At 45.7% G+C, this 12,414-nt stretch overlaps 1 pseudogene; it reads left to right on the plus strand.

Moving 5' to 3' along the window:
- Window positions 1-625: 625 nt before the first annotated feature.
- On the plus strand, window positions 626-11,342 carry LOC137345762 (probable G-protein coupled receptor 139; annotated as a pseudogene).
- The last annotated feature ends 1,072 nt before the right edge of the window (window positions 11,343-12,414 follow it).

Genomic DNA, 12,414 nt, shown 5'->3' on the forward strand with positions numbered 1-12,414 from the left:
GTTTACTCTGGTCAAACATGGTGTGGGACAGTTAATTTCCCTCTCTCTGGTTAACCCTGTCCTTCTCCTGTGTCTCCTCCCCACTCTCCCCTCCCCAGGAACAGCTGAAGACTCTTGCCAGTAAATTAGTGAAGGACTCCCCAGAGTTTCACTGTCTGCAGTCCCAGTTCTCTGTGCTTTACAATGAGAGCCTGCAGCTCAAGGCCCAGATGGACGATGGCCAAAATCTGATCTTCACCACCCGAACCACAGTCGAGTGAAGGACATCACTGAAACAACATGAGATCTAGAGATGGGACTGATGGTGTTTGAAAGAACAACCTCATTGCTGGAGAATACAGCTTCAAATTTTCATTCGTTAATCAATGTGATCAGAATTGTCCAGTCTTTGGAGTTTTCCAATTGAATTGCAAAAATAAGTATATTCTATCACAACACGGACTGAACTCGATGTCGTAATCTGTTTGTTAAAACCCTTTTTATTAAATTGAACAATGTGGCAACCTCAATATCCCTGGGGAGATCCCACAGGGTTTAAATTACAGGCTCTGGAAATGTGTCACTTCAGAGTTTAATACAGAGAGATTGTCTGCAGCACGAAGAGACACATCACTACACACAGAAAATGCGTCAAACAATTGACAGTATCATGAAAATATATTACCCCTTCCTTGCTGTCATTGGTGTTCCTGGTAAGTGACTACAATCATTGAAGTTGTGTAAATCTGTGTGTGAGCTGGTCTCTTATTTTACTCTGTGACTGATAATGTTAAATGCTGATCTAGTGGTCACTGTTATACAGACACCCGATCAGTGATATCATTACCTTACATCAAATATCCTGAATTATATTTGTGGTTTCATTCCATTGTCTCAGCTGATAATAAACCTCTGTTTGTAACTGACAGGCTCTCTGAATTATCAAGTTATTGCATTTAGTGGAATATCGTCTAATACTGAATTAGACCTCAGTGAAGGCAACTCTCTGAGTGAAGGTATTAGTGGGAGCATCAGTCAGTGTAAAATCAAAGTAAATGTAGGTCACTAACTGGAGTGGAACACCTGACCCCAGTGACCATGTATTACTGGAAGTATTTTCTGATTGGCAGGATGTGACGAGTGGACTCCTACAGGGGTCTGTGCTGGGGCCTCAACTTTTTACAACTTATATCAATGACTCAGATGAGGGGAGTGATGGGATGGCAGCTAAAGTTGCAGATGACTCAAAGATAGGTAGGAAAGTATATTGTGAAGAGGACATTAGCAGGTTGCAGATCGATGTAGATCAGTTGAGTGAGCGGGCAAAAATTTGGCAGATGGAGTATAATGTGAGAAAATGTGAAGTTGTTCACTTTGGCAGGAAGAATAAAAAAGCAGAGTATTACTTAAACAGAGAATGACTGCAGAACTCCGAGGTTCAGAGGGATCGAGGTGTGCTCATGCATGAGTTACAAAAAGGTAGAATGCAGGTACAGCAAGTAATGGAAGTTTAATGGAATGCTATCCTTTATTATGAGAGGAATTAAAAATAAAAGTAAGGATGTTTCAGTTATACAGGGCATTGGTGAGATCACATCTCAAATACTTTGTGCAGTTTTGCTCTCCTTATTTCAGGAATGATGTAAATGCAATGGAGGCGATTCAGAGGATGTTTACTAGATTGATACCTGGAAAGAGTGAGTTGTCTTAAGAGGAAAGGTTGGACAGACTGGGCTTGTTTTCACTGGAGTTTAGAAGAGTGAGGGGAGACTTGTTTGAAGTATGTGGTTAGCACCGCAGCCTCACAGCTCCAGCGACCTGGGTTCAATTCTGGGTACTGCCTGTGTGGAGTTTGCAAGTTCTCCCTGTGTCTCATGTGGGTTTCCTCCGGGTGCTCCGGTTTCCTCCCACATGCCAAAAGACTTGCAGGTTGATAGGTTAATTGCCTTTATAAATTGCCCCTAGTATAGGTAGGTGGTAGGGAAATATAGGGACAGGTGGGGATGTGGTAGGAATATGGAATTAGTGTAGGATTAGTATAAATGGGTGGTTGATGGTCGGCACAGCCTCGGTGGGCCGAAGGGCCTGCTTCAGTGCTGTATCTCTAAACTAAACTAAACTATATAAGATCCTGAATGGTCTTGACAAGGTGGATGTGGAAAGGATGTTTCCTCTTCTGGGTGAGTCCGGCATTAGGAGGCACAGTTTTAAAATTAGGGTTCCCCCTTTTTAGAGCAGAGATGATGAGAATTTTTTTCTCTTAGAGGGTTGTGTGACTTTGGAACTCTCTGCCTCGGAATGTGGTGGAGGTGGGGTCATTGAATAATGTTAAGGTGGGCATAGATAGATTCTTGTTAGGCAAGGGAATCAAAGGTTCTCAGGGATAGATGGGAGTGTGGAATTCGAAACACAAACAAATCAGCCATGATCTTATTGAATGGCAGAGCAGGCTCGAGGGGCCGAATGGCCTACTTCTGCTCCTAATTCGTATGCTCTTATGTTCGTAGTATCAGTCACTGTGGAATTACTACTGAGTGTGGGTCACTAACCGGAGTGGAACACCTAATCCCAGTGACCATGTATTACTGGGAGAATCTGTCATTGTAGAATTGTACTGAGTGTGGGTCACTAACCGGAGTGGAACATCTGATCCCAGTGACCATGTATAACTGGGAGAATCTGTCACTGTGGAATTGTACTGAGTGTGGGTCACTAACTGGAGTGGAACACCTAATCCCAGTGACCATGTATTTCTGGGAGAATCTGTCACTGTGGAATTGTACCGAGTGTGGGTCACGCACCGGAGTGGAACACCTAATCCCAGTGACCATGTATTTCTGGGAGAATCTGTCACTGTAGAATCGTACTGAGTGTGGGTCACTAACCGGAGTGGAACACCTGATCCCAGTGACCATGTATTTCTGGGAGAATCTGTCACTGTAGAATCGTACTGAGTGTGGGTCACGCACCGGAGTGGAACACCTAATCCCAGTGACCATGTATTTCTGGGAGAATCTGTCACTGTGGAATTGTACTGAGTGTGGGTCACGCACCGGAGTGGAACACCTGATCCCAGTGACCATGTATTTCTGGGAGTATCTGTCACTGTAGAATCGTACTGAGTATGTGTCACTAACTGTAATGGACAAGCTGTTTCTAATTTTAAATTGCTGTTTTGCATGACCGGCATCTCCACTCCATAGAACCATCTCTGTGTTTAACGAATGTTATATCTGGCAAACAGGAATACCTTTCTTGTTGGTTGAAGATGTTTGGTAATAAGTGTATAAAGTGAAATGTATTGATATTGCTCTGTCTCCTTTTGAACTGCTCCAACAGAAACAGATGTTAACTATTTACTGACAGTTAAACAGCAGGACAGCACTGTTACAGCATTCTAATCCTCTGTATAATGATGTTTCTTACTCTGAGTATAGTTACTGTAACCACATAAGTTACTTTTGTGATGAATTATCTCTTTCCCCCAACATGGTCCTGAGAATCTGTGGGTCATGAGTGGTGAATTTTATTATCTGTCTATTACACAGGATGAATATTGGGCTGTGTTTATTGAATTGTCCACTTCTGTAACTGATTATGGTTTGACGGATCAATTCTTATCTATGATTCATATTCTCGACACATGTAACCTGTACCAATCTCTACGCTCAGCTCAGTGAGGTGTGTCCCTGTGAAGAGAGACACTTATAACTGAGGAACAGACATTTGGATTTTCATAATACAGAGATCAGAAAGAGAGTAGGAAGTAATAACATTAGTTCTCTCAGTTCTGGTATCATTCTAGTAATAATTGCACCTTCTCCAGTGCATCAATGTCCTTTCTGTAATATGGGGACCAGAACTGTACACAGTACACGAAGTGTTGTACAACCAAGGTTCTATATTAGTTTAATATCAGCTCTTTGCTTTTTCAATTCCATTCCTCTCGAAATGAACTCCAGTGCTTTGTTTGTATTTTTATGACCCTGTTAACCTGTGTTGCTACTTTCAATGATTTTAAATGATTAGTACGGAAAGTCCTCATCAGAGAACTCCTCTATGCTGATGAAGCTGCATTAACATCTCACACTGAAGTGTGTCTGCAGAGACTCATCGACAGGATTGCAGCTGCCTGCACCGAATTTGGCCTAACCATCAGTCTCAAGAAAATGAACATCACGGGACAGGACGTCAGAAATGCTCCATCCATAAATATCGGTGACCACACTCTGGAAGTGGTTCAAAAGTTCACCTACCTAGGCTCAACTATCACCAGTAACCTGTCTCTCAATGCTGAAATCAACAAGCGCACGGGAAAGGCTTCCACTGCTATCTCCAGACTGGCCAAGAGAGTGTGGGAAAATGTCGCACTGACACGGAACACAGAAGTCCGAGTGTATCAAGCCTGTGTCCTCAGTACCTTGCTCTACGGCAGCGAGGCCTGGACAATGTACGTCAGCCAAGAGCAACGTCTCAATTCATTCCATCTTCGCTGCCTCCGGAGAATCCTTGGCATCAGGTGGCAGGACCGTATCTCCAACACAGAAGTCCTCCAGGTGGCCAATATCCCCAGCATATACACCCTACCAAGCCAGTGGCGCCTGAGATGGATTGGCCATGTGAGCCGCATGGAAGATGGCAGGATCCCCAAGGACACATTGTACAGCAAGCTCGTCATTGGTATCAGACCCACCGGATGTCCATGTCTCCGCTTTAAAGACGTCTGCAAACGCGACATGAAGTCCTGTGACATTGATCACAAGTCATGGGAGTCAGTTGCCAGCGATCGCCAGAGCTAGCGGGCAGCCATAAAGGCGGGGCTAAAGCGTGGCGAGTCGAAGAAACTTAGCAGTTGGCAGGAAAAAAGTCAGAAGCACAAGGAGAGAGCCAACTGTGTAACAGCCCCGATAACCAATTTTATCTGCAGCGCCTGTGGAAGAGCCTGTCACTCTAGAATTGGCCTTTATAGCCACTCCAGGCGCTGCTTCACAAGCCACTGACCACCTCCAGGGGCTTACCCATTGTCTCTCGAGACAAGGAGGCCAAAGAAGAAGAAGAAAAAGAAGAAGAAAGTGATTAGTTGCAGATTTTAGTAATTCTTATTCCAACTGGGTTTTTTTTAGAGATACAGCACTGAAACAGGCCCTTCGGCCCACCGAGTCTGTGCCAACCATCAACCACCCATTTACACTAATCCTACACTAATTCCATATTCCTACCACATCCCCACCTGTCCCTATATTTGTCCGACCACCTATCTATACGAGGGGCAATTTCTAATGGCCAATTTACCTATCAACCTGCAAGTCTTTGGCATGTGGGAGGAAACCCACACAGACACAGGGAGAACTTGTAAACTCCTCACAGGCAGTACCTGGAATTGAACCCGGGTCGCTGGAGCTGTGAGGCTGCAGTGCTAACCACTGCACCACTGTGCCGCACTGTAATCAGATTAATGAATTTACGTTATCTTTGTTTAAATTCAAGAAAACCTGTCTGTTTGGATCATTGGCAATTGTAATTGGAGTAACAGGAGCGAGTTGTGGAAGCTCACTGAGTTGGTCAGCTACACCACTGTGTTTTGAAAGATAAACTCTTTTACAGCCAAACTAGAGAAAGGGTGAGAGGGGAGCCTGAGACCCTTTCCTCACCTGATCGTATCAGTGTGGATACAATCCATCTGAACCAGAACGTTCTCTTTCTCTCTGATTGCTTTATCAAATTTCTCCCCACTTTCAACCTTAAATGTCTTGAAGTTTTTAATTGAATTTATTTACTATTATTTAAGTTTAGTTCCTCCCCTCAGAGATCTCACTCCCTTCTTCAGGCTCTGAATCCTCATCCACTGGGTTATTCTGGTCCCGAGTCATAGCTGTGCTGCAGAATTCCATTTACATTTCTGTCCACGTCAGTCTGCCCCTCTCTGCTCCAAAGTTCAGGAAACCAGAGCTCGCCTTCAACTCACAGTGGATGGGATCTTGTCTGACAGACACCATGAGGCCATTTCCCTCCACCATCTCCTGCTGGGACATTCCGAGGGCCCATTTGGAATTGAGTCATTTTGTTTCATTCAGTCTCATTCCCACTGGACCTCCTCTCTTCCTCAGTGGCTCTCTGTTCTGGGAATGAGAACCCTCGCAGATTCCTGATCCTGTTGTAAAGTATAGTTTAGTTTAGTTTAGTTTAGTTTAGAGATACAGCACTGAAACAGGCCCTTCGGCCCACCAAGTCTGTGCCGACCATCAGCCACCCATTTTATACTAATCCTACACTAATCCCATATTCCTACCACATCCCCACCCGTCCCTATATTCCCCTACCACCTACCTATACTAGGGGCAATTTATAATGGCCAATTAACCTATCAACCTGCAAGTCTTTGTTCTCCCTTCCCCCATTCCCACCTCTCCCCATATTCTCACCTCTCTCTCCATTCCCCCTCCCCCATTCTCCCCACTCTCCCCCATTCCCCCTCCCTCTCTCCCCTATTCCTCCATCCCTCCCCTCCCCCATTCCCCTCCCTCCTGCATTCCCCCCTCCCCCTCTCTCCCCCATTCCCTCCCTCCCCACCTATCCTGTGGGGCCTACAGAAAAGCTCTTGTCCGCTTTCTGAATTCCATTTCCGTTGAGGGTCTGGGGTCTGAACGGCGGGCCCTGAAAGGCAGGGTGTTGGAGCGTCGTGTTTGTTTGTGTCAGGGTGTGTGGATCTCGAGTGTAAACATTGGGTTATTTCACACTCAAATGTTGTCACTATGGGAGCTGTATGGGTCCTAGCTATGCTGCCTTTGTGTAGGATATGTGGACCATTCTTTGTTCGAATCCTACTCAGCTCCCCTCCCTCACATATTTTTCCGATACTTTAATGACTGTGCTGGTGTCATTTCCTTCTTCTGCCTTGAACTGGAAAATTACATCAACTTTACTTCAAATTTCCTGCCTCGTCTTCACACGGTCCGTTTCTGACACTTCCCTTCCCTTCCTCGACTTCTCTATCTCCATTTCAGGGGATTGGCTGTCCTCCTTAGTGGAGACAGAACCAAAGTATGTGTTTAATTGTTCTGCCAATTCTTTGTTCCCCATTATACTTTCCCCCATTTCTGACAATAAGACAACAACATTCGTCTTAACTAATCTCTTTCTTATCACATATTGAAAGAAGCTTTTACAGTCAGTTTGTATGTTCCCCGCAAGTTTACTGTGATACTCTATTTTCCCATGCTGAATCAACCTCTTTGTCCTCCTTTGCTGAATTTTAAACTGTTCCCAATCCTCAGACTTGCTGCTTTTTCGGGCAATTTTCTATGCCTCCTCTTTGGATCTAATACTATCCTAATTTCTTTTGTAAGCCACAGTTGAGCCACCTTTCCGGTTTATTTTTGTGTCTAACTTCCACTCCTCCCTTGTATTCACATTATCCATCTCTTACACTTCCCTTCTCTTCCTCGACTTCTCCACCTCGATTTCAGGAGATTGGCTGTCCACCAATATCTACTGTAATCCCACCGACTCCCAAACCTACCTCGATTGTACTTCCTCCCACCCGGCTTCCTGGAAAGACTCTGTTCCATTCTCCCAGTTTCTCCACCTCCGTTCCATCTGTTCTGACGATGCTCCCTTCCACACCAGTGTTTCTGAAATGTCTTCATTATTCCTCAGCCGAGGATTCCCCTCCACTGTGGTTAACAGGGCCCTCGACCATGTCCATCCCAGTTCCCACGTTACTGCCTTCACCACTTCCCTCCCTGCCAGTACCACGATAAGGTTCTGCTTATCCTCACCTTCCATCCCACCAGCCTCCACATTCAACACATCATCCTCCAACATTTCTGCCACATCCAGCTAAGTCCATCACCAAACATATATTCTACTCCCTCCCTTCCCCCACTCATTGTGACTCCCTGATCCACTCCTCAATCACCCCCAACAACAGCTCCTCTTCCCCAGGCACCTTCCTGTGCAAGCACAGGAGATGTAACACCTGCCCTTTGACCTCCTCCCTTCCCACTGTCCAAGGCCCCAAACACTCCTTCCAGGTAAAACAGTGATTTACTTGGACTTCTTTCAATTTATTAGCAGTATTCGCTGCTCATGATGGATTCTCCTGGACATTGGGAGAGGAGCAAACACAGATTGAGTGATTGCTTTGCTGAACTCCTCCGTTCAGTCTGCAAGTGTGACCCTGAGCTTCTGGTCACTTGTCAATTTAATTCTCCATCCCACTCCCACTCTGACCTCTCTATCTCCGACCTCCTGCACTGTTCCTCTGAAGTTCAAAGAGGAACAGCACTGGATTTAACAATTAGGCATGTTATTGCCTCTCAGACTCGACACTGAGATTAAAAATTCAGATTGTAACCATTGCTCCCTCTTTCCGGGATGGCCTGTGCTGGTAATGGAGGATGGCTGCACCAGAGTCACTGGGAGTGGAGGGGGTGTGGGCTGGTACTTGGGGTGGGGATCCCCTATTGGTACACAACTGGCAGGCTGGTCCACATCCCTGGGATCTACCCACCATTCTCCATCACTTTTCCAGGCCACTGGAGCTTTCTCCTCTTTGCCAGATTTTCCATGCTCCCCTCCCCCTCTGTTCTTCTGCTGTAACCATTTACACCTCCTCTGGACCCATCCTCTGTTTCTTTAATTGTCCCATTCACCTTGCATCATCATCCCTTTTATCATTGAATCACTCCTGCCCTCCACCGATCACTGACCTTCCCATTTGTTCTTTCCTCCCCCTATACCCCACTTTTCACTGACTACATGATTGCTTTCAAACTGTTAATCTCTAATATCTTCCAGTTCTGATGAAAGCCGATCAGCCTGAAACATTAACCCTGTTTCTCTCTCCACAGATGCTGCCTGACCTGCTGAGTGTTTTCAACATTCTGCTATTTTTATCAGATTTCCAGCAGTTTCAATATTTTGTTTTTAATCCAATGTTTATTCCTGGATATTAACAGTGGATTTTAACAGCCTATTCAGCCATTATGTAAGATCACGAGGTGTCAGGGGACAACTCCTCTTGATAGATGAACGTACGAATTAGGAGCAGGAGTAGACCACTCGGCCCCTCGAGCCTGCTCCACCACTCAATAAGATCATGGCTGATCTGATTATAACCTCGACTCCACATTACCGCCTACCCCCGATAACCTTTCACCCTCTTGTTTGTCAGGACTCTTTCTACCGCTGCATTTAAAATATTCAAAGACTCTGCTTCCTCTGCCTTTTGAGGAAGTCAGTTCCAAAGACTCACAACTCTCTGAGAGAAATAATTTCTCCTCATCTCTGTCTTAAATGGGCGCCACCTTATTTTTAAACAGTTCGAGATTTTCCCACAAGAGGAAACATTTCCACATCCACCCTGTCAAGACCTCTCAGGAACTTATATGGTTCAATCAAGTTGCCTTGTACTCTTCTGGTTTATCCCGGCCAGCATGCTGTAATGTTTGATCTGCACAAGGTGCATCATTTGTCTTCGACAGGTTCACCACTCTGAAGTGAGCCTGATTGACAGGCCTGGCTTCCAATCTGACAGGTTACAGGAGCAGGTCGGTCTGATTCATGACCCGCATGGATTTGAGTCTTGGGTGATTCCGAATCCTAACTCTGGGAAAGTCTCTGATCTGGGTGGCAGAGAGTGAGGTGTGTCCAATCTCAGGAAGGGAGGTGATACGATTCCCGGGATAGTCTACGATCAAGGTGGGGTAGGGAGTATGTCCAGTTCCGGGATGGGTTTGATTTGATCCCCAGAAAATCGTCTGATCCAGGTGGGGAAGTGGTGAGAGTCTGACCCCGGGATGGGGTTGGTCTGATCCCAGATGAGGGTCTGATCCAGGTGGGGAAGCAGTGGGTGTCTAATCCTAGGATGGGGGTGGTCTGATCCCAGGGAAATGGTCTGATCCAGGTGGGGAAGCAGTGGGTGTCTGATCCTGGAATGAGGATGGTCTGATCCTAGGTGAGGGTCTGATGCTGAAGGTCTTTGCATGAGCATGTCTGATAGTCTGATGGATGAGAAACCTGGAGTCCTGGGGGAAGAACCCCTGCTCTTCCTGACCCACCAGCAGTGCTGTAAAGACACTGACCTTCTCCATGAAGCTGTCCTCACCTCCCACAGCTATTGCTTTCCAGAGGCCTGGGAATCCCGGCCGAACACAGGAAAACCTGTAAATCAGATAAATAAGATACTTCCAGCCTCATTAAAATATTTAAATTGCCAGGCCATCTTCTGGGCACAGTTGTCTGTCCATCACCTTTCCCAACTCCATGAAACCCAGAAGTGGGCGGGTGAGAGGTCAGTTGGGGTCAGCGGTGAGATTTAAAAATTTTAACCTCTGATCGTCCCCCAACTCCCTGTTTTTGGTGCTAAAATCCTGCCCTTACTGTCTGGGTCAGACACGGAGAATGTTTGATCAGTAATTTCCAGTTTCTTTTCCCTTCTCTCTCTTACAGTTAATTTACTGGCGATTGTGATCCTGCCCCGGGGAAAGTGCAGCCTCTCCACCTGCACCACTCGCTATCTGGTGGCCATGGCAACGGCGGATCTGCTGGTCATTATCACTGAGGTCATACTGTTCAGGATCAGTTATTATTATTTCCCGGGATCTTTCCTGGACGTCACCCCTGTGTGTAGTGTTAACGCTGTCCTGCGTTTTGCAGCCATAGACTGTTCTGTCTGGTTCACCGTCACTTTCACCTTTGATCGATTTGTGACCATTTGTTGCCAGAAGCTGAAAACAAAATATTGCACCGAGAAAACTGCGGCTGTGGTTCCAGCAACAACCTGCATTCTGCTCTGTTCAAAAGACATCTCCTTCTACTTTATATTTGAACCTAGAGAGATAATTGACAATGTACCATGGGGATGTTATAGAAAGCCAAGCTATTATACTGATCCCGGATGGGTGGGATTTGACTGGTTTGATACGGTTTTAATCCCATTGCTCCCTTTTGCTTTAATTCTTTTGTTCAACGCTCTGACAGTCAGACACATTTTAGTAGCCAGTCAAGTCCGTAAGGGACTGAGGAGTCAGAGCAAGGGAGAGAATCACAGTGACCCAGAGATGGAGAACAGAAGGAAGTCTGTGATTTTACTCTTCACCATATCTGGCAACTTCATACTTCTGTGGTTGGTGTATGTTATAAATTTCTTATATTATATCTTTACAGGATCAGATCCCAATAATTACAATGATGCTTTATATATCTTTCGACAAGTTGGACTTATGCTGTTGAATTTAAGTTGCTGCACGAACACATTTATATATGTGGTGACTCAGTCCAAGTTCAGAGAGCAGGTCAAGAGTGCGGTGAAATATCCGGTTACATCAATTATTTAATTAATGAATAAACAAAACAACTGAGAGCAGCCCAGAGGCAGGTCCCAGTGTTTCCAGTCCATGAATGGAATACTTATCACCAGACTTCCAACAACTGAATGACAGCAGGAATCACTGGGGATGTGAAAATACCCCCAGCGGAGGGAGTGATGGCTGGAAGAGACTAACACCACCCCCTGCAGGATAGGAGGGGAAACAGCAGCCACAATCTCTTCTCCACCTCCACTGGCTCCATTTTCAGCCCCTCATTTCTGCTCAAAAAGAAATAAACTTGTTCTTACAAAAGCCAAAAAGCTGCAGATACTGTAAATCTTCTTGTGTGAATTGATTATATTTTCTACTTTACTGAATCCGTCTCCCTACCATTCTCTTCATTCAGTCTCTGCCATCTTTCTCTCCCCTCCCCCTCACCGCCCCCTCAGAGTCAGATGATGCTGTTGGTGGGGGTTTATATCTGGGCAACGGGTGCTCAGAAGGGGCGATGGGACCTGTGGCAAGGGAGCAGAGCTGGGCTCGGCACAGCAGCCAGCAGCCCAGGGGCCTCAGCTTTGTGGTGCTCGGATGGACGGGGCTGAGTCCCTTCCTGGCTCCCATGTTAGCTGATATTGTTAATGGTTCCCTCTCCTCAGGTTCTGTCCCTCTTTCAAATCTCTCATTATCACCCTTCTCCTACAAAAAACAACCCTTGACTCACTCTGCCCTTGCAAACTAACGTCCCATCTCTAACCTCTCCCTTTCATCTCCAAAATCCTTGAATGTGTTGTCACCTCCAAAAGCCATCTTTCCTTGTAAAACCTGTTTGAATCCCTCCAATCAGATTTCTGCCCCGTCACTGTAGAAAAGCTGTTCTTGTCAAAGTCACAAATGACATTCTATGTGACTGTGACAAAGGTAAACCTTTCCTCCTCATCCTTCTTGACCTGTCTGCAGCCTTTCACATGGCTCACCACACCATCCTCCTCCAACGCCTCTGCACTGTCGTCCAGATGGATAGTGTTATATTATTTCTTCCTAGACTAATAAAAATGAAGCTGAAAGACAGAGCTCTAATGGAGACTTGTTGCTTCAGCTTACATGTGACCAACTGAGGGCTGTA

The sequence above is a fragment of the Heterodontus francisci genome, chromosome 29 (genome assembly GCF_036365525.1).
Source record: "Heterodontus francisci isolate sHetFra1 chromosome 29, sHetFra1.hap1, whole genome shotgun sequence".
Classification (NCBI taxonomy): Eukaryota; Metazoa; Chordata; class Chondrichthyes; order Heterodontiformes; family Heterodontidae; genus Heterodontus; species Heterodontus francisci.